We start from the raw sequence: 27150 nt of genomic DNA, 5'->3' as shown, positions 1-27150 counted from the left end.
ATCTATCGACAACTAGAATAACTAGAATAAATGTTGTAAATGTCTGTAATCACGGACGTGCCTTTTTTTCTGTCACATAGAATTTAATGCGTTAGAAAGAAATCGAAAAACTGTAACGCACTGAACGATGATCATGAGAAAAAGAATACTAATAACTGCGACTAAAAATTAAAGACAGATAAGAAACCCTAAAAAATAAAACTGTCAAAGTGTCACTCGGAAAAAATTCAATAATTTTAGAGCTCTTGTGCAATTACTACTGATTATTTCATTCATAGGAGATTCTGACCAATAGAAATCTACAGAAATCTAAATTAAATCGATAATTTTTGATAATTGCCCGTCGTCAAGTATATTACGTCAGATGCCCTTCGTTGCTACGAAAAAATACATTCAGTGACATTAATGACAATTATTGTTTTAAAAATTATAAAAGTGATGACTTTCAACCGTCAAATTAATATTTATAACAACTGTTTGTTTAATTGTACTATTTGTACTTACATAAATAAATTACAACAAAATGTTGGTTTTGAACAGTTTTATTCATGAAATAATCGCAACAAATTGCACTCGATCTCTAAAATTAATATAGAATTTTAGAGCTCTTGTGCAATTAGTACTGATTATTTCATTCATAGGAGATTCTGACCAATAGAAAGCTACAGAAATCTAAATTAAATCGATAATTTTTGATAATTTCCCGTCATATTACGACAGATGCCCTTCGTTGCTACGAAAAAATACATTCAGTGACATTAATGACAATTAATGTTTTAAAAATTATAAAAGTGATGACTTTCAACCGTCAAATTAATATTTATAACAACTGTTTGTTTAATTGTACTATTTGTACTTACATAAATAAATTACAATAAAATTTTGGTTTTGAACAGTTTTATTCATGAAATAATCGCAACAAATTGCACTCGATCTCTAAAATTAATATAGAATTTTTGCCCTCGTGACACTTTAGACATAATTTCACTCGCCTTCGGCTCGTGAAATTAAAACAGTCAAAGTGTCACTCGGGAAAAATTCAATAATTTTAAAGCTCTTGTGCAATTACTACTGATAATTTGATGAAATAAAATTATCTTGACATAATATTTAAAAGTCAGATCAGTAGACAATTACAATGGTTTTGAATCGTCGTCATGGAAACCAATATCGTCGTCGTGGTAACCCATTATATTGAAAGTTTGCTTTTGACAACCTTGTCAACGAATTAATTTGTGTATTTTCAGTTCTAAATAAAAATTGATATAACTCTATTTTTTGTGACTTTTTTCCAAACGTACGGCTTTAGAAAAAATATTGTTCCTAACTCATGCGGAAAGTGTCTTCCCGCACTCGACTGCTTGCCCGAACTCCGCTATCGCGTCGTTCGGGTCAACGGCAGTCTCGTGCGTGAAAGTATCACTTTTCGCACTAGTTAAGAAAATAACTATTTCGCACTGTTTTTTGGCACACTTTCATATAATCAAATATCCTTAACATTCGCGTTGTCATGATGATGACATAATGGGCAATAAATTACAACAAAAGTTTTGACAGTTTTGTGGTTTGAAAGAAGTTAGAATTTTTAAATGTCAAAGTTCTAAAAATTGTAGAATAGAAATGAATTCCAGTGACGAAGAGTTGCAGTTTTTTTACTTGTTTATCGTAGATAAAATATTGTATGAAACTGTGCGTGAAGTACTTTTTGCGAACTTACGCGATGCATATCGCGTAAAAATCTAAACATCGCGTGCGTTTGCAAAAAGCATACTTCACAAACTGTTTCATAAATACCTATTTCTAAATTTGTTAAGGTGAAAACCCAACAAAACGATTCAAAGCTTAATTACTTAAACATGTTTGTTGATCCTCCTCTCCAGTTTAAATAGTAACATAGCTACCTCGATTTTATAATTAAACGGAAAATACTTTTGAACAAGCAAGCAACCGCCTTAGTCAAACACCACACTCATAATAAATTCATTCCGAAATTTCAAACTTTCCAAACATCTCTCAAAGTGAATTCCGGCATACCGCACCATCGCTGAAGCCGACTCTGTATCTGCTTTGTACGCGAATCGCCCGCGAGTGAGATCGACGGCCGCTAGAGGGCGTTAGCAGTCTCGAAAGTCTGAAAGAGACATCTGAAATATGCATACTATCCTTCCTCGCTTTTACACTTTCAGCGGGAGTTGCCTCCCTTTTGGAATTTTAATGATTTTTTAAATAAATAATTCGTCTAGTGACAAAAGTTCGTTGACGTTGACAGGGAACCTGGAATAATATGCGAAAGTAAATTAATGGACGTGTTCTAATTGGTGTACAAAATTTTAGCGAAGCCAAATAACGGAAATGAAAGATGGCGTTGTTGGAATTTTAAAATTTACTGTTTTTTTATTTAAAGGTTTGTAGCAGCATTCGGGAATAAAAATTAATTTCGCTTATTCATCTAGATTATTAATTTTTTTATTCAACTGAATTAAAACTGGAATGTGAAGCATAAGTTTTACACCCAAAAAATGAATTTATGGACATTATATTAAGTTTGAGTTTTACAGAACTCCAATTCCCTTCTTCCATTCTTTGGGAATTGTTTCCTTACTCCATATATATTATGTATAAGTTTATAATGCACCCTCAGTAATATAGAGGCACAATTCAAAAAAGTAGATTTTTGGGAAATCGCGTTTAAAGATTCTGGATTCTAAAATTACAGCTATTTTTTCAAATAACATGCTTATTATTTAAGTTAAAATGTGAAATTTGGCAGATTTGTTATTTGATAATTGCACTGTAAATAGCGATGAGAAAAAAAATTAATATAAATAAATTGCATTAGTTACATGTAATTGATAAAAATACTTTCACGTTAGATACAGTACAAAAAACATGACAGAAATAAGGAACTGATTAAGTTTGATCCTTTATATTATCGATGCCCTGTCATACTTTATGCAAAATAACGATCTATTATGAATTAGATCCATTTATTTATTATATTTTGCATAATATAACGGCTCAACTAAAAACTATTATATATAATACAAAATGTTAAAACACAATCTAACCAGGATTTTCGTCATAGAAAGACATGTTACTGATTGTTCCCTTGTAGCAGTAAAAACCAGAGGTGGCCGGGGAGAGTGAGAGAGAGGCATAAATATATTTACCGAACCATTCATCTTCTTTTTCTCACATTGTCAACGCTAACCGGTAGAGAATTTCATTTTGTGGCCATATCATTCAAAATCACAGTTAACGCAAATTTTGAGTTGAGCCCTTATATTACTGAGGGTGCGATAAATCTTTCTGTATAGTGCCTCCCCCCGCATTTTATAAGTTCTGCACATCGCTCGTCCGGAAGAAAAGTGACACAACTCAAAAAATGCATAAATCCAGATATCTTGCTTAATTGACTACAAAAATCCCATACTTTTAACATGAAAATGTCACATAGATATGTAGTAAGATGGAAGTAGTAGTGTCTTATAGCAGTTATTACTTTGGTGGTAAAATGAATATTTTCATTCTGGAACAATGACACATTTGAGGTTATGCTCTGACGTTCGACGTGAATCGACGTGCACCTATCGTTATTTATCACGAAAACCGTTTTATTTCGAAGTCTCCTAGGTATTTTTCGTTAATGTTTAAAAAAGTGATCAATATTTTAAACGAAAAGTGACATAACTCAAAATTTTGATATTTTTTTCTTTGTTAGTGTCATAGGTTTTCGAAACGGACTCTCGGGGAAACAATAGGGGCTTTTCATCGATGGTCATTTGTTTCGAGCTTGTGTCACATTATGTTGTATAATCTGTGTATAATATTAATATACGTTTGGAGCTTCTGTCATGTGTCACATAATATTAATATATTTACTATTTACGTCATAAGTTATTGGTATATATAAATGATACAAACCAAAGACGTATGATGTAGATATATTAATATTATGTGTACACATGACAGAAGCCCGAAACAAATGACAATCGATGAAAAGCCCTAAAAGGGCTTTTCATTCACAGTTATTTGTTTCGAGCTTCTGTCATGTGACACATAATATTAATATATCTACGTCATACGTTATTGGTATACCGCAGAGTGCGTCCAGGGAGAGTGTAGCCAAGCCCGGAAACCAGAGCAAAATATGGCCGCCCTCAGTGATCACTGGTTGCCCTAGTCGCACACAAAAATATAAATTTTACATAACTGTCAGTTGTAAAAAGAAGATTGAGGTTATATAGAAACATTGCAAAAAATGAAAAAATGCAAAATTATATTTTGATTAAATTAATGTTATGTTCTTTCATTAGAACTGCTTGTTTTGAGAAAGTCTGAAGTGCCTATAGATAGTGCAATATTGATTCGTAGAAAAAAGACGTTAATTCATAACAGAACAGAAACTAAATGAATCTGAACCAAATCATTGTAAACAAAATTCTGGTCTCGTTATGGACGGGCTGCAGTGGAGCTTGCAATAATTGGTTTCACACTGATTGTGTAAAAATATCATTTGCTTCTTAAAAAGCTAAAACGGTATTGTGATAATTCTATAGAAAAGGTGAGAGTTGTCATTTAGGTTCGGATGTGTGGAAGATACTGGGAATAAGATAAGAAGCTGGTCAAAATAGTAAAGCAGAATACATAGCGTGGAAGGAGTTAGTATGGTTATTGTTAATGAAAAGTATAAGCATTTATCAGTTATTCTGCAGGTGGATTCTCCCAGGCATAAACTGTTGCTAGAAAAGGGGGAAGATCAGATGAGGATGCTGGAGCTAAACTGGTCTGTTACTTACAAGATTAGTTTTTGTGCTAATTTGCAAAATGTGTTTAGGTGCCTCTTTTAATACTAGTGACATAACCAGTGTTTAAACATGGATTAAAAAATAGTGTGTGTACTTTTATGTATGTAAGTTATACTTACAGTAGACGCCCTCTTAACCGACCGACCCTACACCTTTTTGGATGATACTATTTTTAGATTAGAGGTCATACAAGTTTCATAATTTGTCTTGTGAGTGATATTGTTAATTACATATGTATATACACATCAACATTCATTTCACTTTATATTTTGAGTTAATTTGTTTGAAAATGAATTGTGACCCATGGGAAAAGTTATAGCTGACGGACTATATGTACATACTACTTTTTTGTTTATAGATCATAAAATATATATATTTTTAATAGAGTTACATATGTAATGTCTTTCTGAGGGTGGTTTTAAAGATTTTCGGTTTAACCAACTTTTTGATTATCCGACCTATGGGCAGCTCCCGTCATGGTTGGTTAAGAGAGCGTCTACTGTATATATGATTTCAACTATTTCAAGGAAATAAATAGATTCAAAACAAACAGTTTATTTGTAATTTATTTAAATATTAAATTAAATTTTAATACTTACTACTTTCCAAAAAATTTCATTAAAAGAATAGCACAAATTAAAAAATTATAAAACATATTTTTACTAAAAACACCAATATATTTTGTTCACACTTTATTTCCACCGATACGTAACTTGAAAGATTTAGCAACTAACTTTATATTGTCTGTGTGCACAATAGTGCATACTGTTAGTTTTATAAAAAACTCACAACATTTTTCCCAATCGCACCTAATAACTTCAAAAATAGAATCAAGCTAGAAACATAAAGCATAAACGAACTTATAGGTGTTTAATTCAAAATGACAAAAAACATATAAACGTTTTTTGGACAGAAAAGTAATAGACCACTTGTGCGTTTAGATTTGTCAATTTTAATCAAAAGCTAAGTAATGACTGCTAGGTCTGTATGAATTTTTAAGTCTGTATTACTCATTATTCATCACGAATAGCTGGTGTATCAGAAATTTCAACACCTCTTCTTGGTTAATGTGGAAGAGACAGATAAAATTAATGGAACATTGCTGGAATAAAGCTTATGTTAAGTGATAGTCCATATTCTCCACTTACTGCGGTCACTTTATTAAGTAAGCAGTATCTGTAGGTTTTCATGTGATTCGGCTAAAAGAACTGTATCATCAGCGTATCTCAGGTTATTTATGATCATGCCATTAATTCTAATGCCTATGTTTATTTCATCCATTGTCTTACTTAATATGTCTTCCGAGTACCTATATATTAAATAATATTGGTGAACGTATACACCCTTGTCGAACACCTTTTTTTTCATTTCTATTTCTTCTGATGTTATGTCTTCTATTCTCACTACCGCTTTTTGGCCATAGTATAAGTATATAGTGAGCCTATAAGGGTCCGTTTTTCCTTTAGAAGTATGGAAACCTAAAAACTGTTAATTAATCAATCAATTGATATCGGCCCTGGAGAGATAACGAAGTACAGGCATATTTGTGCTCTTCACAATTTGTTAGTTCTTGAGTGGTGAATCAATATCTATGAAAGATTTTTAATTTTTGCATACTGGTAAACAAAAGTATGTTACATCTCCTACTGTAAGTAAAACTGTAAACAATTTAAAATGATTGATTTAACATGTAGTGTTACCACTTTAAATTCTTAACCTGTCCAAATCAACCGGAAACAAAAAGCTGACAAGTTTCTTTGCTAGTGACATGTGAGCGACTTTACTAATTTGATTTTTAGGCATTAATATTTATTTTGAATTGACTTTATTTATTTTTAAATAAGAACACTTATATTAATTTAAATACACAGACTTACTTCATATTATTTATTTACCACACTAACTTACACGAACAATAAACACTTAATAGTATTTAATTTATTAGGAAATACTACACATTATCAAATCTAATTTATATTGTACTTTACAAAATTTATCTAATCAAAAATACCTCCAAATCGTACGCTCTGATACAGTATCTCGTCGTGGCTTTATTAGACTTCTCACTCATTCACAATCGTTGCCTTAAATACTATTTACAGTTTTTCTAGAACAAAAAGAATGATAGCGTCATTTACCTGTTAAAAGAGTCTCCCTTTGATTCTAGAATGAAAATAATATTTACATAAAATAAAGTAACGTTTACATGTATCCAGAAACTGGTGCCAGTCTCACTGGAATGCCAGTGGCATGAAAAATAGACCACCTTTCTATTCAAGACAGCGCTGGCAGACAGCTCTGGACTGGCGCAAAAAAGTGTTTACACTTGAACAAAACCCTATACAAGATGACTCTGCCACATCCTTGGTAGAGGAATAAATTAGAATAATCACAAGAAACTTCCTTGATGGACAACGGATCATCCAAGTAACGAATCAAGACTGCTAAATACCCCTCCTGGATTTGAACGGTGTTGCCAAAGAGTTGCCACATGGCAGCTTCTACCTCATGTGTTCAACATTCACACCATTTACTTATAGCTTCATGATCAGATGGTAAATTAAATTGTGTATTAAATAAAAAAAACGTCAAAATATTTTTTAAACCTAAAGGTGGAGCAGAATCTATTTCCTGAATTTCAGTTATACAATTTTGATTGCTTATGGAAGATGTTTGTTGTCCTTTATATACTTTCTTATTTTGTACACCAATCCTTTTTCTTGGCGATTACAAATTCAATTCTTGTTCTGCATTACTTCCAATCATTGCAGGAAGTATTTGTATTGTATGATGACCTGATACTAAAGATATAGGAAAAGTCAAACAATGAGGAATGCACATAACTTTCCCCTTGTTGCCATATTCTAAATTTGAAAAAATATATAGAATATAGAGAATAGTCAGATTTTTTTGATATGCCATTCCTATTACAGCAAGCATTTCATTGGCTAGAATTAGTGACGAGTATAATATATGATGTCATGGTAACTGACGTCTGTCATAATATTGGAGGTTACATTTATAATGTCAAATTATTGTTTTCAATTTATATTTGATTTGTTTAGTTTATATTTTAACAACGGTTTATTTTTTAAATAACTTTACTTTCCCTTCCGTATCCTTGATTGGTCGTTTAGGTTCGTAATGGTTTTCTTGTATGGTAGGTTTACGCCCGGTCTTTTCACCTCCGAATAAAAGTTATCCGGAGGTTTATTTGACAGATTTACATGTAATCTGCCGGATAAACTTCCTGATAAATGTTTATTCGGAGGTGAAAAGACCGGACCTTAGTTAGGCATTAATTTTAAGAAATGTTGCTGGCTAAATGGGCACAGCTTCCAAAGGCCACAAAAGAAGAAGAAAAAATAAACAAACAAAAATCTTACATAACCTTCTATCTAAGCCTTCTATACTATAGGAAAACATGACTGACACTGGGTGCGTTCGGATGACCACAGCGGCTGGACAGCTGAGCCAGCAGTAGCTGTCAGACGTCACCGCTGGAAGTCAGCCGCTGAGAGATTTACTAAGCTTTCCCTATCACAGCTGGATACAACCACTCAGCCGATTTCTGCTGACAGTCATCCGCTATGGTCGTCCAAATGCACCCACTTATACGCTCTGAACTTCGCTGGTGTCGCTCCTAGCGGATTACTAATTCAACTTTCACCAGTAATTTTTAAATTTATTATTTAATTTTATCGCTTAATATTTACAACGCAAAAAAGTAATTAAATTGTAATCGATTTTTTAAAAATTTTGCTAACTGTTTTAACATTCTCTTAATGAAATATTAATTTCTTACTTCAGATACATTCACAATTATCGTGTAGATGGCGCTTAGATGATTTATATCTAATTATAATTAGATATTACAAAATATTAAAAAAACTTAATTCAGTATTTAAACCGTAAGTATACTTAAGATAAAAATATATACCACAGCTTTGACCAACTAATATTTTTTCTAATTAATGTTTTTAATTTCAATTTTAAATTATTCACTTTGACATTTATGTCAAATTTCCAGTAAAGGTTTACAGACTTGTCACTACTGGCTCTCGCGATTTTTTAATTATCCCCTCTACCTATGAGCTCAGCATATATTACAGATACAGTTGGAAAAATGAAAGAATAGGGCTTTTCATCGATTGTCATTTGTTTCGAGCTTCGGTCATGTGTCACACAATATTAATATATCTACGTCATACGTCTTTGGTTTGTATCATTGGTTATATCAATAACGTATGACGTAGATATATTAATATTATGTGACACATGACAGAAGTTCGAAACAAATGACTGTGAATGAAAAGCCCTATACCCATGAACGATCACATCAATCACTTAATTTATGTTTGTTGTTTTTTCTAATAATAATAAACGTTTGTTATAGAAAAAGATAGGAAACACAAAATAAGTGATCGATGTGATCGTTCATGGGTATTCTTTATTTTTCCCACTGTAGTTATCTTTGTTTCACACTCTTAAAGACAAAGAGAAACAGTGTCACCTGTAGTTGCTGTGGTAAATACATACCGTCGAAAAAATGAAAGAATACCCATGAACAATCACATCAATCACATATTATTCAGATTATTAATAATCTATCTCTCTCATTTATTATTTATGAAAAAAAAAACAGCAAATACAAAATATGTGATTGATGTGATCGTTCATGGGTATTCTTTCATTTTTCCGACTGTATATGTTTTTATTTGGCAACAGCGCTTGTTTCCAAACTTAACGGTAGTGAAAAACTAATAAATGAGGAAAAAATTGTTGAATTTGCTTGCCGTCAAGTTTGTACGAGTACCAGTGGGTTATATTTCATTAAATATAATATGAAGTGCATGCCTAATTGTTTAACTTTAAGGGCCGGTTGTTCGAACGCTAATCAACAATGATCATTATCAAATATTTAATTACTGTCACCAAAACTGTCAATGTCAACTTTGTTTGGGTTGCTGAAAACATAATTAATTACAATTATGAGATTTATTATTAATTATGTTAATAATTATTGTTATATTAATTGATTATAGACTCCACAGGCTTTTTAACAACCCAAACAAAGTTGACATTGACAGTAATTAATTATTTGATAATGATCATTGTTGATTAGCGTTCGAACAACCGGCCCTTAGTTTATCATACTTTAACAATGAATTGGGTGGCTCTCTGATCCAATATAAGTACTGTTATTATTTCCACTAAAAATGGTTACAGGAACAATTTTTTAAAATTTTTGATTTGATTGATATGACACCTTTTTAAAATTCTGATCAGTCTGACGTAGAGGACATTTTGTTTGAATAATAGGTTTGTTCTAGCAAACAGTCGAACTAGTCAGCAAACAGTTGGTCAGTGAGAGAACATAATACAGTTACGAGTGCTATCCCCTCTACTCGTGCTGGTCCACTATTCGCTAATGGTTTCAGACCGTTTGAAACTCGTGCTAGAACAAACTGATTGTAAGAAACAAATCACAATAACTGAATAAAACAGATTTTCCCACCTACCTCTATCCAAAGTATACATTTCCTGGCCTCATTGTAGGGAGCATAGTCATATTTTTTCTCCCTAGGGAAACAAAGTACTTTTAATCCCTAGGGAGTAAAAGTAAGTGATGTTGACGTCATACTATGTCATAGCATAGATGAAATAACTTATTGACACCCTATACTATTACTCTATTTTGTATTAGGTAAGTATCCATACATTTTAAATTTTATTTATAGATGTTGCAAAATGGTAAAAACAGTAAATTGTTATTTTGATTTAAAAATTTTTCATTAATAATTTGATAGTTATACTGTACCTACTTGTTAGTTTTAGTTCTCTAATAAATTTTGTTAGTTCTATTGTTGATTGAATACATAAATTCCTGTATTCAATTATGATTCATGTATTCAATCAACAGTTATATAAATATTTTAAAAATGGAAAAATGACTTATTTGAGGGAGGTGGAAAAATGTATAACATGGGAGAAGTGCCTTTTCCTCCCTTGAATGATTACTGTAGTAAACTAGTACACTTTATTCTTGGGAGGAAAAGGTGCACTTCGCTCTCTTGTTATACAAATATCTATAGGTGTTAAATTGGTGAATAAACAAAAAACCAATATAAATAATTAAATACTTTCGCTTTCTTCTCTAAATATTGTTGGTACAGCATTGCATTTTAATTTTCTGCTGCCATCTTGCCAACTTTTTTCCACATGTCAGAAGTAGTGTTCCTAAACATTCAAAAATTGAATACAATATTTTTTAATGATATAAATATTATAAAGAGAATGCATCAAATGCAAATACTCAATTAATTTTACTTGAAGAACTTACTTCACAAACAACAGCATATTTGTTTGGATCTTGTTTTAACCCTATATTTTTAATCCACACTTTCCGTCGTTCAGATTCTTTTGGGAAAGAATTCATTTTCACATTATTTTTCCCCTATCGACTTCGCAACCTTTTACCTTAGAAGAAGGCATTTTTCAACCTGAATAATAGTAATAGTAATTTAATATTTCTCGATCTATCTAGTTAAGTGAGGTTAATCTAGAGTAAACGAAAAATAAACAACTCATCATCTGTTTACCCCTTCCAAATTAATCCGGAAATCTGAGCAAAAGATGGCGGAGCCAATCAGCTTTTAGCGTATACGATGGCAACACTCTTCCAAGACGCACACTGGTATACCGATAACAATGATACAAACCAGAGACGTATGACGTAGAAATAATAATAATATTATGTGGCACATGACAGAAGCTCGAAACAAATGACAATCGATGAAAAGCCCTATTAGTGATTCCTGATTTAAGTGATCAATGTTAGAACTCATTTTTGAGCAATATACAACCAGTAATAACAATTAATCTTATGTAACAGATTGCAAATTGATTTTTGTTTTTCTCATTTCTATAACAATGAAAGGTATATTCAAATTCATTTATATATATCAAAAATATATATAAATGAAACGTTAATAAAATCATTTGTAGGTAAAATTGTGGCTTATTTCCCATTTGAATATACTTGATTATAAAAATGCCACAAGAAAATAGCTTCAGAACAACATTAATGAAAGGTATACTGATGTACATCACAAATTCAACAATTTTACATTATTAGCTTTTATTTCAATTTTTTGTAGTACCTACCTAATAATACAAATGATTTCAAAGTGAACCAATAAAAAAAATATGGTAAAGTATTCGTGGATAACGGGTCTTTAAAACAATTGCTCTATTTCGAAAAATCGCGTGTGTTAAGACCTCAATATCCACTTATACTTGAATATACTATTTTACTTCTGTAATAAAATTATTAATTAAAAGTTATGCACATGGTTATTTTTTTTAATTTAGCTTCAACCCTTGTCAACTAAGGTCATTGGCATGATTTCGCACATTATAGAGTAATGCGTAGTGTATGTGTTGAGTACGTAAATGTCTGGTTACTTAGTAAAGTCGACTTCATTGTCTTTACACAAAGACGCTTTATTATATCCGAACGTCTGCGGTCCCTCACACATGGGCCCTATACATTAATATTACAAAACACATAATACCGAATACGTATGCAATAGTTATTTTCCTAAAAAGTGCAAAAAGTCATACTTTTCCGCACGCGACTGCAGTTTGCCGAACGACGCGAAGCGGGAGTTCGGCAAGCAGTCGAGTGCGGAAAAGAAACTTTCTGCAAGAGTTAGGAACAATATTTTTTCTACGAGTCTTTCAAAAATGACCAAATCTTAATCAATTAATTTAATTAATATGAAAATAAATACACAAATTAATTCTTTGATCAGGTTGTCAAAACCAAACTTTCAATATAATTAGTTAGCATGACGACGATCTTGGTTTCCATGACGATGATTCAAAACGACTGTTATTGTCTACCGATTTGACTTTCGAATATTATGTCAAAATAATTTTGTTTCATCCAATTTTCGCGTTAATTTCATTAAAACGGGAACACAATAAGATACATTTGAAATAAAATAGTAAATAATATCTAAATATTAGTTTATTGCATGTATTATAAGTAATTATTTTAAGGCCATATTAAAATATCTAAACGCGTGCGGAAAAGTAAAACGCGTGCGGAAAAGTAAAACTTTCTAAACTAAAACGCGTTCGCGAAAGTAGACATTTTTGCACGCTCGTAGAAAAAATAGGTAAATATCAACAACAATTTTATATCCGATATTTTGATATTTATATAAATAGGTACGATATTTTCGAACCCTGGGCTTCAACCAAATTTATTGTGTTACAGACGCCAGGGCGACATAATAAGATTACAATATTTTTGTCAGATTTTCATCGATTTCACAAATATATACTTACTCTGTGCGAACAACACTAAAACCGAAGTACTAAGCCCGACTAACATTTTAAGAATTTTTAGTGGTTGTTACATAACTTTTATGACACCATAAACTTTTAAAACAACAGTCCACAAACTGCTCTAGGTTTACAGCGCAAAAACACGATGCACTTTTACATTTTATTCAGTTGTGTACCAAAAAATTTGCACATATAAAGCAAACTGATATTGTTAGTTATCTGCGTGAGAGCGTGAGTATATTAAACAAAAATTTATTTTTTCTAAGACTATTTATTTGAGAGATAAATTCCTCTGGCTATATACCATTAATCACAACAAACTACTAAATTCCTTTATAAAAGGTATAATTTTATTTAAAAATTTCTTAAAGGACTACATTACAGAACCTTTTCGAACTAAAAAATTCATCATCAGCGATGTTTATAGATTTCTTTAACATGGTGTATTAATAACGACGTTCGACACCTTCGGCAAAGAATTAAGGATTTGCATGAAATTTTAGTATGTTTAGTATGTCTTAGTAACTAAGACTTGATTTTTTAAAAATTGTTTTACCATGCCCTTTAATTACTATTAAGGGCCAAAGTTAAGTTTTAACATGGGCTCTTATGGGAATTTTTAAAAAGTTAATAACTTTTGACCCAAATTTACGATTTTTAATTATTTGTGCTTAAATTAAAGGTTTTTTTGTAAGGAATATCATATTAAACAATGAGGATTGTTTACCGTACCATTTATTTTTAATTTATTTATTATAATTAATTCCGTAATTTATTTCAAGCGCTTCAAAACATACCAGATGGACCAGATGATATCCCTGGGGAAGTATGGAGAGCATTGGGAGAGACAGGAACAAGGTGGCTAGCAGGTCTATTTAATAGAATTATGGAGGCTGGACAAATGCCAGACGAATGGAGAAGCAGTATACTGGTACCTGTTTACAAAAACAAGGGAGATATACAACAATGTACAAACTACAGGGCTATAAAACTGCTTAGCCACACCATGAAAATATGGGAAAGAGTAATTGATAGACGGATACGTGAAGAGACCGAAATATCCGATAATCAATTTGGCTTTATGCAGGGCAGATCAACAACATATGCAATTTTCATTATAAGGCAGTTGATAGAAAAATACAGGAGTAAAGAAACAAACGCTCATATGGTATTCACTGATCTTGAGAAAGCATAATATGATAGAGTTCCTCGAGAGATTTTGTGTGGGCACTCAATAAGAAAGGAGTCCCTGGCGAATATGTAAAGATTGTGAGGGATATGTATGAGGGACTAACGACTAGTGTTAGGACAGGTGTGGGAGAGACTGATAAATTTCATGTGAAAGTAGGATTGCACCAAGGCTCTGTGCTTAGTCTTAGTCCGTATTTATTCTCATTAGTTTTGGACCACATAACAGCGAAACTACAGGGTAACATTCCATGATGCTTAATATATGCTGATGATGTCGTGTTAGTAGGAAAGAGTGAAAGAGACTTAGAACAAAAACTGGAACAGTGGAGGCAAGCTCTGGAGGAAAAAGTTTGAAAACTTAGTAGGACAAAAACGGAGTAGGTATTTGGAATGTTCATTTAAAGATGGAGTTACTACAATGATGGTATTACAGAGTAATGGAGAAATAGATGGAGATGCATGCAGTAGAATTAGGGCTGGATGGATAAAGTGGAAAGAAGCGAGTGGTGTGTTGTGTGACAGAAAAATTCCAATGAAGCTGAAGGGAAAATTCTATAAAACAGCCATAAGACCGACTATGATGTACGGAACTGAATGTTGGGCAGTGAAGAAGAAAGAGGAACAACGAATGCATGTGGCGGAAATGAGAATGCTTAGATGGATAAGTGGAGTGACAAAGAAGGATAAAATTAGAAATGAGTATATTAGGGGAAGTCTAGGTGTGGCACCAATTGATGCCAAAATGAGAGAGCATAGGTTAAGATGGTTTGTTCATGTTCAACGTCGAGACGTTAATCACCCAATAAGAAGAATAGCTGAAGTGCAGATTCCTGGAAGGAGTAGGAGAGGAAGACCAAAGAAGACCTGGGCGGAGAAGATAAGGCAGGACATATGTTGGTAAAGGGGATTGACATTGATATGACCCAAGCTAGAATTGTGTGGAGAAATGCAATTAGGGAAGCCGACCCCGCATAGGGATAAAGCAAAGATAATGATGATGAAACATACAACATAAAAATTCCTACCTCGCACTATTAAGAGCTCAAATAACCTTAATCTTTCACCAAAAAAGAAGAAATATTGTAAATAGTGGGATTTAACACGCTATCTTAACCTTTTTCTGATTGACATTTTTTGGAATTTAAGTATGTATTTCCTCAAAATATTTTTACTTTGTAGGTACAATAAGTGAATAATTTTCTTATTTGTTATGAATACTATTATGGTGTAAATAAACAATAATTGTTATTGATTTTCGGACTTTTGTGTTATATTTTATTATTTATTTACTATCTATGAGCACGTGTGCTTGGTTGTATAGTAATTTCCAACCACATCTAGTCAATATCAATACAGTTTGATACAACCGATTATTCCAGAAAAACCTCGGTATAAGAATTTCACCCTCCCTCGCAAATACATATCCACCATCAGTAGAATTAGATTTGGACATGCATGTTATCCTGCACATTTATTTAAAATAAACATATTAGATTCGAATATTTGTCAATAATTGAGGTTAAAAGTGACTTGAACCACATATTTTTTGAATGCAAAAAGCATAAACACCTAACCAATCACCTAATTAAAAGAATTATAGACCAGAACATCCCACTCCCTGTAAATATTCTCTTTATTCTGTCACTGAATAAAAAGAAAATTTTTGACTGTTTGGTATCTTTCTTGTCGGATAGTAAAATATTATTGTAATTAGTTATAAGTATTTGTAAAATATGTTTTAAAAAATATAAAAAAAATAAAAAGAAAAAAAATTTAAAAAAAAATTAAAAAAAAATAATAAAAACATGAAACAAAAAAAAATAAATAAAAAAATTAATAATTAAAAAAAATATTAAAGAAAAAATCACTAAGAGGATTTAAACCTCCGCGGGGATGAACCGGGTTGACATCCTATCGTAGTGACAAAAAAAAACAAAAAAAAAACAAAACAAAAAAAAACTAAAATAAAATACAAAAAAGAATGCATTTATTTTAATATTAAGATTAATATTTTTATTTGTAAAATGTATACACTATGTGTTCTTGATAAACATTAAGTAATATAATATATTTATATTTATTAACATAGTATGTACATTAGCTTTAATGAGTAGGTAAATAAGAAGTAAAAAATTGTAATAATATTATAATAACCAAGTTTCACTAATTGGCAATATCTTTAATACATTTACTTTTGATTGAGACTGGCTGAATGACCATAGTCCAAGCCAAAAAAGAAAAAAAAACCACATCTAGTCTGTCAAAATGTAACTAACTTTACAAAAAAAGAAGTACTTAAATGAAGTACTATAAGACATTATAGACTACAAATTCCTATAAGATATTATAGACAGTTGTGTCAGAGATTAGTGAACCGACTATAACAGTATTTTGGATACGCCTACTAGGAACGCCTTTTTATGATATTCTATTACAGAAGTATCTAGGGACTAAAAGGGACGTGACTGAGTTCTGTCAAAAATTTACTTTTTTTGGATCGGAGTGATGCTATGTATTAATAGTCCAAGAGGCAGCGCTGAAAAAGTTCTCTGAATTTACTTAAGCTAGTTATTTCACAGTTGATTACTGTGATTGTGTAGAGAAACATACTGCGGTCGGTCAAGCAAAACGTAGAACAGGTGGTACTGACAGCTTGTCAAAGTTTCTTACCTGCGGAGGTAATTAAATCCATTCACTAAGGCTGAAAAGCAGTACCTACACACATTCTAAATTGAATATAAATAAAAGTTATTTTAGTCGGTCAGCTGTATGACGGGACAGAGACGGTCGGTCGTCCCCAATGATTTGTACAGGCTTATTCACTATATTTTGACCCCCCTCTAAACTGCTTTATTTACAGAATTAGAAAAAAAATGTAAAATACAAAACTTATTGAATTTTTAAATTATGATTTTTTAACATATATATCGTACTAGTGACGTCATCCATCTGGGCGTGATGACGTAATCGACTATTTTTTTAAATGAGAATAGGGGTCGTGTGCTAGCTCATTTGAAAGGTTATTCAATTCCCTATTCAGCAATATAAACATTAACATGATTGTTTATACAGGGTGTCCAAAAACAATTTTTAATTTAATTGTTTAATTTAATTCAAAAAATTTTTGGACACCCTGTATAAATAATGATCTTAATGTTTATATTACTGCATAGAGAATTGAATAACCTTTCAAATGAGCTAGCACACGACCCCTATTCTCATTTAAAAAATAGTCGATTACGTCAGCACGCCCAGATGGATGACTTCACTAGTACAATATATATGTCAAAAAATCATAATTGAAAAATCGAATGACTTTTGTATTTTACATTTTTTTTTCTAATTCTGTAAATAAAGCAATTTACAAGGGGGTCAAAATATAGTGATTAACTCTGTACATTCATTGAGGCCGACCGACCGGCTCTGTCCCGTCATACAGCTGACCGACTATAATAACTTTTAATTAGGTATATTCAATTTAGATTGTGTGTACTGATTTTCATCTTTAGTAAATGGATTTAATTACCTCCGCAGGTAAGCAACTTTGACAAGCTGTCAGTACCACCTGTTCTACGTTTCGCTTGACCGACCACAGTATGTTTCTCTACACAATCACGGTAATCAACTGTGAAAAAACTAGCTGTAGTAAATTTAGAAAGATTTTTCGGCGCTGCCTCTCCGTCTATAACGGATTACGAGACCATTAAGGGATCAGGCAGGTAGATAGGTAGGTAGGAAAGGTCCCATCATTTGGGAAGGCACTAATTTGCATATTATTGGACTTGTACAGAAGCCAAATATGAAGTTTTTTCATAAGCCACGCCTTAGCATTAAAAATTTTCAATACACAGTAATAAAATTTCAATGTCAGAAACCAATCAATAACTTAAAGACAATTCTTAGACATTTTTAGATGCGCCATAATATGCGAATTAAGTCCTTCCCAATTGACGGGCCCTTTACTTCAGGTGCTATTATAGGTGTTTAGATGGGTAATTTATTCTATGATTGGTTGATAATTGCAGTAAATATCTATCTTTGAAAAAAATATTGTTATTCTACTTAATAGTAACTTTTTTTGTAGCTTGTATCATGGAGTGTGCTCAAACAATAAGTAAGTAAGTAGGCAAGTCTTCTTTTAAAAAAATATAGCCGACTATCTACCGCAAAAGTAACAACTAGATCTAGAATCTAGATCGACTTTTGTTAAAGATGATTCTTTTAAAAAGCTGTAATAATTAACAGACAATAGTTTTTTGTATTTTAAAATAAATTCCTAGAAAATATAGAACCAAATTTTTATAGTCCTAATTTCCCTGATCCTCTTAACAACTTATTATTTTCCTAAAACATACTATTTTTACTCTACTCTGTAGGCGGACCTGAAAAACGATTTCTTTGCCATCAAGTACCTAATACAAATTCAATTGAGTGGGAGTGTGTCTGTAAAATTTTGTGGGATTGAATCACAAAGACTAAAAGAAGTTGTTAATAACAAAACAAAAGAGCAATTTTGACAAGATGGTATCAGATATCCCGTTCCACACAAACATATGTACTGTTACAATACTTGTCACACCGTCTGCAAGCACCTTCCGATGCCAGTTCGCCAACCTACAGAATTTGCAGTTAAGACGATTACCATAAAAATAATGACAATACACATGCTTTTATGCAAGTTCTTTTTACTTAATTTCAACAAAAAATAATAGGGCTTTTCATTTACAGTCATTTGTTTCGAGCTTCTGTCATATGTCGTATGATCCGTGTATATTAATATTATACACCGACTATACAGCATATGACAGAAGCTCGAAACAAATGACAATCGATGAAAAGCCCTATTCGCTAAATGGTGGATTTTTATTCACTTACATTAACATAGGTTGATTTTTTTCATAATTACCTTAAAACCAGAGGTAGCTATGGAAAAATGACATTAAAACAATTGTTAATTAAGTATTTTAACAATCAAATGCATTTTGTGATATAGTAAAGCTTATTGCCGTTTGTGAGCTTTAAAATGGGTTAAGGTAAAGTTATCGATGAGAAAATTTGTTCAATCTTAGATTTTTTAAATCTGGAAAATCAAATTCGGAAATCGCAAATACATTTTATTATACAGTGATGAGCGCGCTAATAACCGGCAAAATAACGCAAAAGATGGAAAACATAATGCATTGCGAAACAAAAAGGGATGGAACTAGTGGAGGTGGAAATTATCGTTATAAACGTATAAATTAACATTACATTACACAGTTTCCCACCTTTAAACGTATCAGAGGAGTATGACAACTGGTACTGTGACAGTGGAATTTTATAAAATACTCCTGCCACAGACGTCTAAAGGTGAGAAACTATGTAGGTAATGTAATGTTAATTATTTATACGTTTATAATGATAATTTCCACCTCCTTACTAGTTTCATCTCTTTTTGTTTCGCAATGTATTATGTTTTTCATCTTTTGCGTTATTTTGCCGGTTATTAGCGCGCTCATCACTGTATTACAATTGTCGCGGTATAGGTATAGGGTTAGAAATATATTAGTCAGAAGATACAAAACTACCGGTGCTGTCGTCATAAAATCTAGAAATGTAGGAATTGGTAGCTACATACAAAATAAGTTATGTGTAATTTTTTGAAAAAATCGGCGTTATCGAAATACCTCCCACTTTTTCAGGTAAATATTTTCATACATGAAATGCCTCCCAGGTACAATCGAAATGCCTCCGTTTCGTTAATCATTTAGGCTGATATTTTGTCTATTCAATCTCTGTATAATGAGACAATGTTGCCAAATCATAATTTAAATAGGTACTATCTAGAGTTGCACAAGTTTGACTTGAATGTTTGAACTTGACTTGTCAAGTCAATCCTTCTGACAAATAATTCAAGTCAAGTCAAACTGGTCAATCGTACAGGTTTGAAAATTCAAACTGTTTGTCAAACTAGTTTGAAAGAGTTTGAAAAATAATTTATTTAGTAGATATACTTTTTTGTCGAGATAGATATGTTAGTTGCCAATTAAGATAAGAAAATTAATACTACAATGAGTGCCATATAAAAGTAACGTGACACAAGAAGCGATTATAGTTTATCGAATTATCGAAAACTAGTTCTGTGATGTAGCCCTTTCTAGGGATTTTAACAACTATACCTTTTATAAATGATTTGTCGTTTTTTGTAATATATGGTATACAGCCAACTACAGGAAAACTTTTTTATCGTGGATATGGTATATACTCGACTTAACAAGTTTATTTGAGCATTTATATATTTAATATAGTAGCTTTATGGTTATGGTTAAAATGTCTGGTTACTCGTGTGTGTTTCGCGGATGTTCATCTGCGACAGAAAAAGGAATAAGTTTATTTAGATTTCCTAAGAATAATAACAGGTAATTGTTATTGCTTTGTAACTGTTGCATATTAGCTATTAGGTATATAATATTCTTAATTTGACTTAATTATTGACTTGATTAATATTATTACGAAAGTGATTCATTTCTTTGTATATGTTATAGTCAAAGCCCGAATTTCAGGCACTCCTAGGTTTGACTAGGCAATCCTCAGGTCTGACTGACGGTCTTAGTCAAAGCCCGAAATAAATTACAGTTTCGGCCTTTGACTAGTCAAACCTAGGATAGACTAAGTTGGTCAGGCAAAGGTCGAAATTTAATTTTATGAAATCGGGGTTTGACCAGTCAAACCCGATCAGCTATTAAAATATCGTAGTTTGTTAGATTAGGTTTAATAACATTTTTTAATTTTAATGTTAATTATTTTTTTCTACAACCGTGTTAATAATGCAATTTTTAGCACTCCATAGCAGCGTTAAAAATGCTACTTTAAGGCACTAGTGATTTAAAAATTTTAAGGCACTGCAGTTAAAAGTGAATTGTCAAATTGTGAAACGTCAAAATATTTATATTTCATTTAATAACATTAATATTAATAGTACAACTTGCGCAATTTGAAAAAGGTGGTTTAAAAGGTTTTTTAAAATTTAATTTAAACTATATTATTGCATTTTTAACACATTTGTAGAAAAAAACAAGTTTATGTAACGGTATAATATTTTCGCTAGGAATTTTTAGACATTCCTCTCGAGTGTAGACAACCAGTTCTACCTTTTACGGGTCATAGGTTTTATGGTTTCAGCAATTAACAAAAATATTGTATTTTATAATGATAAATTGATATTGATATATGATATATTGTATGATATACGTGTTAGAAAGTACATTTTTAAGGCACTCATGTGAATTGCAGAATTTGCTTCGCTCATTCTGCAAACTTTCACATGCGTGCATTAAAATTGTACTTTTAACATTTATATCATAAATAACTATTATAGTGCCGTAATTAAATTTAAAAAATATTGTTTATTCTCGCATGTTGAGGCATTATGGCATTTAGAGTTGCACAATACGGTAGATATTTTACACGTACATAGTTTTGAAGAGAATTTCTTATTGCAGTAGCATTTTATAAAGCCTTTTCCTCCAAATATAGAATCTTTTGTACTAATTTCTCTTAGAGACAGCTTAACGCCTGGAAAATCTTCGAAATCAAGAAAATTCTGTTAGGATTCTTTTATTCTGAAAAAAGTATGTTTATTGTTCCTTATTGTGTACCAACTCTGTAAAAACCGTCAAATGTTTTATCTTGTATGCTACCCAAAATATTTCGAGCATCTGCTTTGGCTCTATCAAAGCTGGGTATAGGTATTGTTACAGTTTTTCCGATCGAAATTGGAGGAAATTTTTTCACTTAATTGTTTCATAACATTAGCCTGGGCATGAAGTCCTTAAGCGCATTTCCTTTATTTATTTTAATCTTTTCTGTCTGTGTAACAATACCTATCCCCAGCTTTGAATGCTTTGATAGAGCCAAAGGAGATGATCGAAATATTTTGGGTATCACACAAGATAAAACAATTGACGATTTATATAGAGTTCGTATGAAATACGAAACAATAGACACACTTTTTTCAAGAAATCAAATAAGAGAATGCAAAGAGAATTTTTTTAGTTTCGAAGATGTTCCAGACGTTAAGCTGTCTCTAAGAGAAATTAGTACAAAAGATTCTAAATTTGGAGGACAAGGCTTTATACAATGCTACAGCAGTAAGAAATTCTCTTCAAAATTATATAAGTGTAAAAGGTCTAACGTACTGTGCAACTCAAAATGCCATGATGCCTCAACATGTGAGAATACACACTAATTTTTTTTATTTTAATTACGACAATCTAAAAATAATAAACATTAAAATTAAAATTTTTTATTAAACCTAATCTAACAAATTACGACATTTTAATAGCTGATCGGGGTTTGACTAGTCAAACCCCGATTTCATAAAATTAAATTTTGACCTTTGCCTGACCAACTTAGTCTCTCCTAGGTTTGACTAGTCAAAGGCCGAAACTGTAATTTATTTCGGGCTTTGACTAAGATCGTCAGTCAGACCTGAGGATTGCCTAGTCAAACCTAGGAGTGCCTGAAATTCGGGCTTTGACTATAACATATACATTACCCCTACATAATGCATAAAAAACTAAACATCGCTCTGCCAAGCAAGGGATATTTCAAAAATATTAAATTTGGTGTCAGTGCATAATTTCGGGAAACGTTGAAGGGCGCAGAAGTAGAGGTCGCTCACCTACTCGATGGACGGATCAAGTACAGAAAGCCAGTGGAAAAACATTATCTGAATCCATGAGGGAATTTCAGGACAAAAGCCGATGGAAAGAGATAGTTGCTCGTATTATAGGGAATCACGACACTCAGCAATGAGGAAACGACTGAGAAGGAAGGAAGTCAGTGCATGTATTTCATTAACAGACTCAAGTCTCGGAAGGGCCAGCCAGGTCAAAAAATCAACAGATGTTGTCCGGGTGTCATCGCACTCAAAGATATCCTATTTTTACGAAATAAAAATATGTAGGTAACGAGTTCTATTTATACACCAGAATTTCTGATTTAAACGACACAACAAAATAATATTCAAACTAAAAATTGTTGGAGGTTACTAGATTAACAAAGAATTCGTTGGATGGTTTTTTTATCACACAAATTGTAATTATTTAATCTACTTTAACGAAAATTTATGAAGGAACAACAAAATATTATATTTTTGATAGAATAGGTTTAATGAATATTTTGCGACTTTGCAATGTCGTTTTAAAGAATTAGTTCACATTAGTTCAAATAAATCAGTATATTTATATTTCTTAATTAATTCTGCTTCGACTACAGATTTTTTTCTCTTACAGAGTACAGATTAGCAGAGTACAGAGTCAGACCTATCCAAATAAGTCAAAACAAAAGTCGGTAATTGGAAATAAACACGTTGTGCAATATGATCAAACTTCAAACTGTTTGAAGAAGTTTGATTTTAAGTAAAACCTAAAGATATCGAAATCAAGTCAAGTCAAACTTTTTTACAAAAAAAGTTTGGTTTTCAAGTCAAGTCAAGTTTGTTGAATAAAATCGAACTAGTTTGACTTGATGCATCTCTAGTACTATCTATCTAGTTTGATTTATAAAAAATGGACATTATATTCCTCTTGTCTTTTGTTTACTTCAAGATAAAAAGTCATCTTCATAATATATTATCTAGCTTTTAAATATATCATAGAAGAATGTTTTAAAATCAATTGTCCTGTATCCCCTAAATTAATACCTTTAGACTTTGAAATTTCCATTCATAATAGTATCCGTATGGCATTTCCTGAAGCAGATCTTCATAGATATCGTTTTCATTTGGGTCGGGCATGGTATAGAAAGGTTCAAGCACTGGGCTTACTTCCAGAATACCAGAAAAAAGGTGTTGACTTAACTGAAATTACGATTTTTTTTATTTATATTTTTTGTCTTTCATTCTTACATCCTGAAGATGTGAGCGATTTTTTTGCTATAGATTTGGCAGAAATTAAACCAGTCGATGACACCCAGTTTTGTGATTATGTTGTTGATAATCACATATCTGAAAATTCGACATTTCCTCCACATCTTTGGGCTGAGCACTCTTCATCCTTACAGAGAACCACAAACCCATGCGAAAGTTTTCATTCCAAGTATAATTCTTCTTTCTACCGCCCTCATCCTAATATTAATAATTTTATTGATATAATTTTATAATTTCAAATAAATACCTACATTAAAATGAATTCTGTTTCTATACCAAAAAAATTGTTGCGGAAAGTACAGCAAAAATAAATTTTCTATTTTGAGAATTTGTCAAAGTAGTACCTATCATATAAATTTAGGAAAGATATTTTCCAAACAAGTTTTTGTGATGTTATTTTTAATAAATCTATAAAATACTTTGTAAGTTTTTGTATTTTTTATCACATTATTAATAACAAAAAATAATGGTTATTATATTATAGTAGTTATAAAACTAATTATATATGTGTAAGTTAGTTGAAATTCATAAATACTGCCTAGTGTCAATAATGTTTAATACATAAAGGTTGAAAATAAAATAAATTAAATAACAAAATACCAAATTTACCAAAAATGTACAAAGGAAGATGTGGCAACGTCTCAAATTCACATAAAGATTAGAAGAATGTAATTTATTTAGAGCTTGGGAGGCAATTCGTATGTGACCATTTTAGCGACAGGTAAGAAACCCTTCTTCGGGAGGCATTTCATATACGCCCGAAAAAATCAGTAGGTACGAATTATTCTTGACAAATATCACATTGTTTCAGCATAAAAAACCACTTTTAACAAAAGAAAAATAGGTTAAAATGGTCAAAAGGGCATACATATTGGACCCATACACGATGACATGCAATACAATGGAGTGATGAGTCCGTATTTGAAGTGTGTGTTAGAGACAGTATGAATGGCGTTATTCGCAGGAAAAATAAAGCTTTTACTGACTGTCTTAAGAAAAAAGTCTAATTTCCTGGGTCTGTCATGATGTGGAGCAGCATGTCATAAAGATGTGGGAAAGTTGCAATTTATCAATGGGATTGAAAATCCGAACGGAAAAGGGAACGACGAATGGGATTATTTGAAAATTGGAAAAGAATACCTTTTACCGATTACGGAACAAAGTTTACAATTTTCTTTAAAATGGACTGAAAACCATGATGCTTCACTTTTAAAATAGGTTTCTAACTTGTCTTTAATAGAAAATTTGTGGCGCGAAAAAAAACCTTTAAGGAAACATGTTGCCACGTTGCAAGGTCCGTCAATGAATCGAAGCCAGAATTGCAAGACATAATAATATGTGGTATTCATTTACACCAGGATGTTGCCAGACCTTAGTAAAAACTACTCCTCGAAGAATTTTGGATGTAATTAAAAATAAAGGGAATTACTCTCAGGGGTAAACTTTCACATTTTTTTGATAATAGTATATTTCTATATGTTTTATTAATTTCCTATTATTCTTTTTTATTAATCGTTTTCGTCAATATAATTAAAAAAAATTCTATAAAATTGTGGAAATCCAAAAATATTGTTAGATGAATTAAAACTTTTAAAGTTTATGATACACTTTTGCTTTTGTTCTCTAAAATTTAATTTTCTTTTTAATCTAACGTTGGGCCAATTGACACATTGTCAATGACCATCCAATTATTTCTGTTAAAAAGTTACCTTCAGATAATCAAAGCTCCCTCACACGCCCACCTTAAATATTGCAATTTTAATATTTTTACAAATAATTGTATAGTTTTTTCAATTACCAGATAAAATTAGTCTTTATCTCTAATTTACTGGGTTTTTCACGGTCGAGATGTGCTAAGTGATATATGGCAGTAGTCATTTTACGCTAGTTAACCAACCATATTAGTACTTAAATCTAAACACAGATATAGTTAGAATCCATAGTGTGCACTAGTCTGTTGTATGCTCCGTGTACCATGTAAATGGTGAACAAATGATAAGCATTTATGAGGCAGTTGTTTACCCTTCATTTTCATTTATCCTGCCTACTAATTAAGTAATCAGAATTTTGTTAAACAAATAAGTTAGTTTTGAGTTTGTTTGTACGAGTTTAACGATTTGTAGCTTCTTTGAAAATTGTCTTAACCAAATATATTCGATGGTATTGTGATAAAAATCTCTAAACTTAAAGATTGATTCCACATGAGATTAGGGAAACTGCTAACACGGCTACTTATTAATTATTGCCTCTAAACTCAGGAGAGAGATATAATATATGAATGGGTCTACAATTTATTACAAACCTGGAGCAATAATAAGAAAGTTCATAATATAAATAAAGAAGTCCTTATTGCATATTAAATGGAAACATCTCAAAAGCCCTCCAGCCCTGGAGCAACTTCGTTCTTAAAAATAATATAGACATAAGCCGATATCCTAAAGTTATTGCTTTTCTTAAAAGAAAATCAATTGGCCACAAACCAAAAAAATCAAAAGTATAATACCTATTAAATAAAGAAAAAATAGATAACTTCTTATCATTAGCTTGAGCTAATATCTACTAAGGGGGCGTTCAAGTATTACGTAACGCGATTTTTGACCCCCCCACCCCCTATGTAACGCACCGCAATGGAGCGTTCAAGTAATACGTAACGCAATTTTTGAAGATTTTTGACCCCCCTCTCCCCAACCTGCGTTACGTAATACTTGAACGGCCCCTAAGTACCAAAGGTAATATAATTAAATGTAATTTCTCTTCTTTCTTTTTATTAATTTGTTTGCATCATTTTCTTTGGCAGCCGCTTGTCGTAGTGAAGTCTTGTAAAATTAGTTTAATAAATGATACTTATATAGAAGATATAATAAGATAACCATGTTAGTAATT

At 31.6% G+C, this 27150-nt stretch overlaps 1 protein-coding gene and 1 long non-coding RNA gene across 5 annotated transcripts in view; both read right to left on the bottom strand.

Moving 5' to 3' along the window:
• Positions 1–27150, bottom strand: part of LOC114340732 (nephrin) — a 570487-nt gene that overhangs the window by 522549 nt on the left and 20788 nt on the right. The window lies entirely within an intron of this gene.
• LOC114340778 (uncharacterized) lies at positions 6681–11363 on the bottom strand. Its single transcript, XR_007700846.1, has 2 exons — positions 11152–11363; positions 6681–6915 (listed from the first exon to the last, which is right to left on the bottom strand). It is a non-coding gene; the product is annotated as an uncharacterized LOC114340778 (long non-coding RNA).

Source organism: Diabrotica virgifera, chromosome 9 (assembly GCF_917563875.1).
Source record: "Diabrotica virgifera virgifera chromosome 9, PGI_DIABVI_V3a".
Taxonomy (NCBI): domain Eukaryota; kingdom Metazoa; phylum Arthropoda; class Insecta; order Coleoptera; family Chrysomelidae; genus Diabrotica; species Diabrotica virgifera.
Note: the sequence above shows the minus strand (reverse complement) of the source record. Positions and strands in the feature narration are given on the sequence as shown.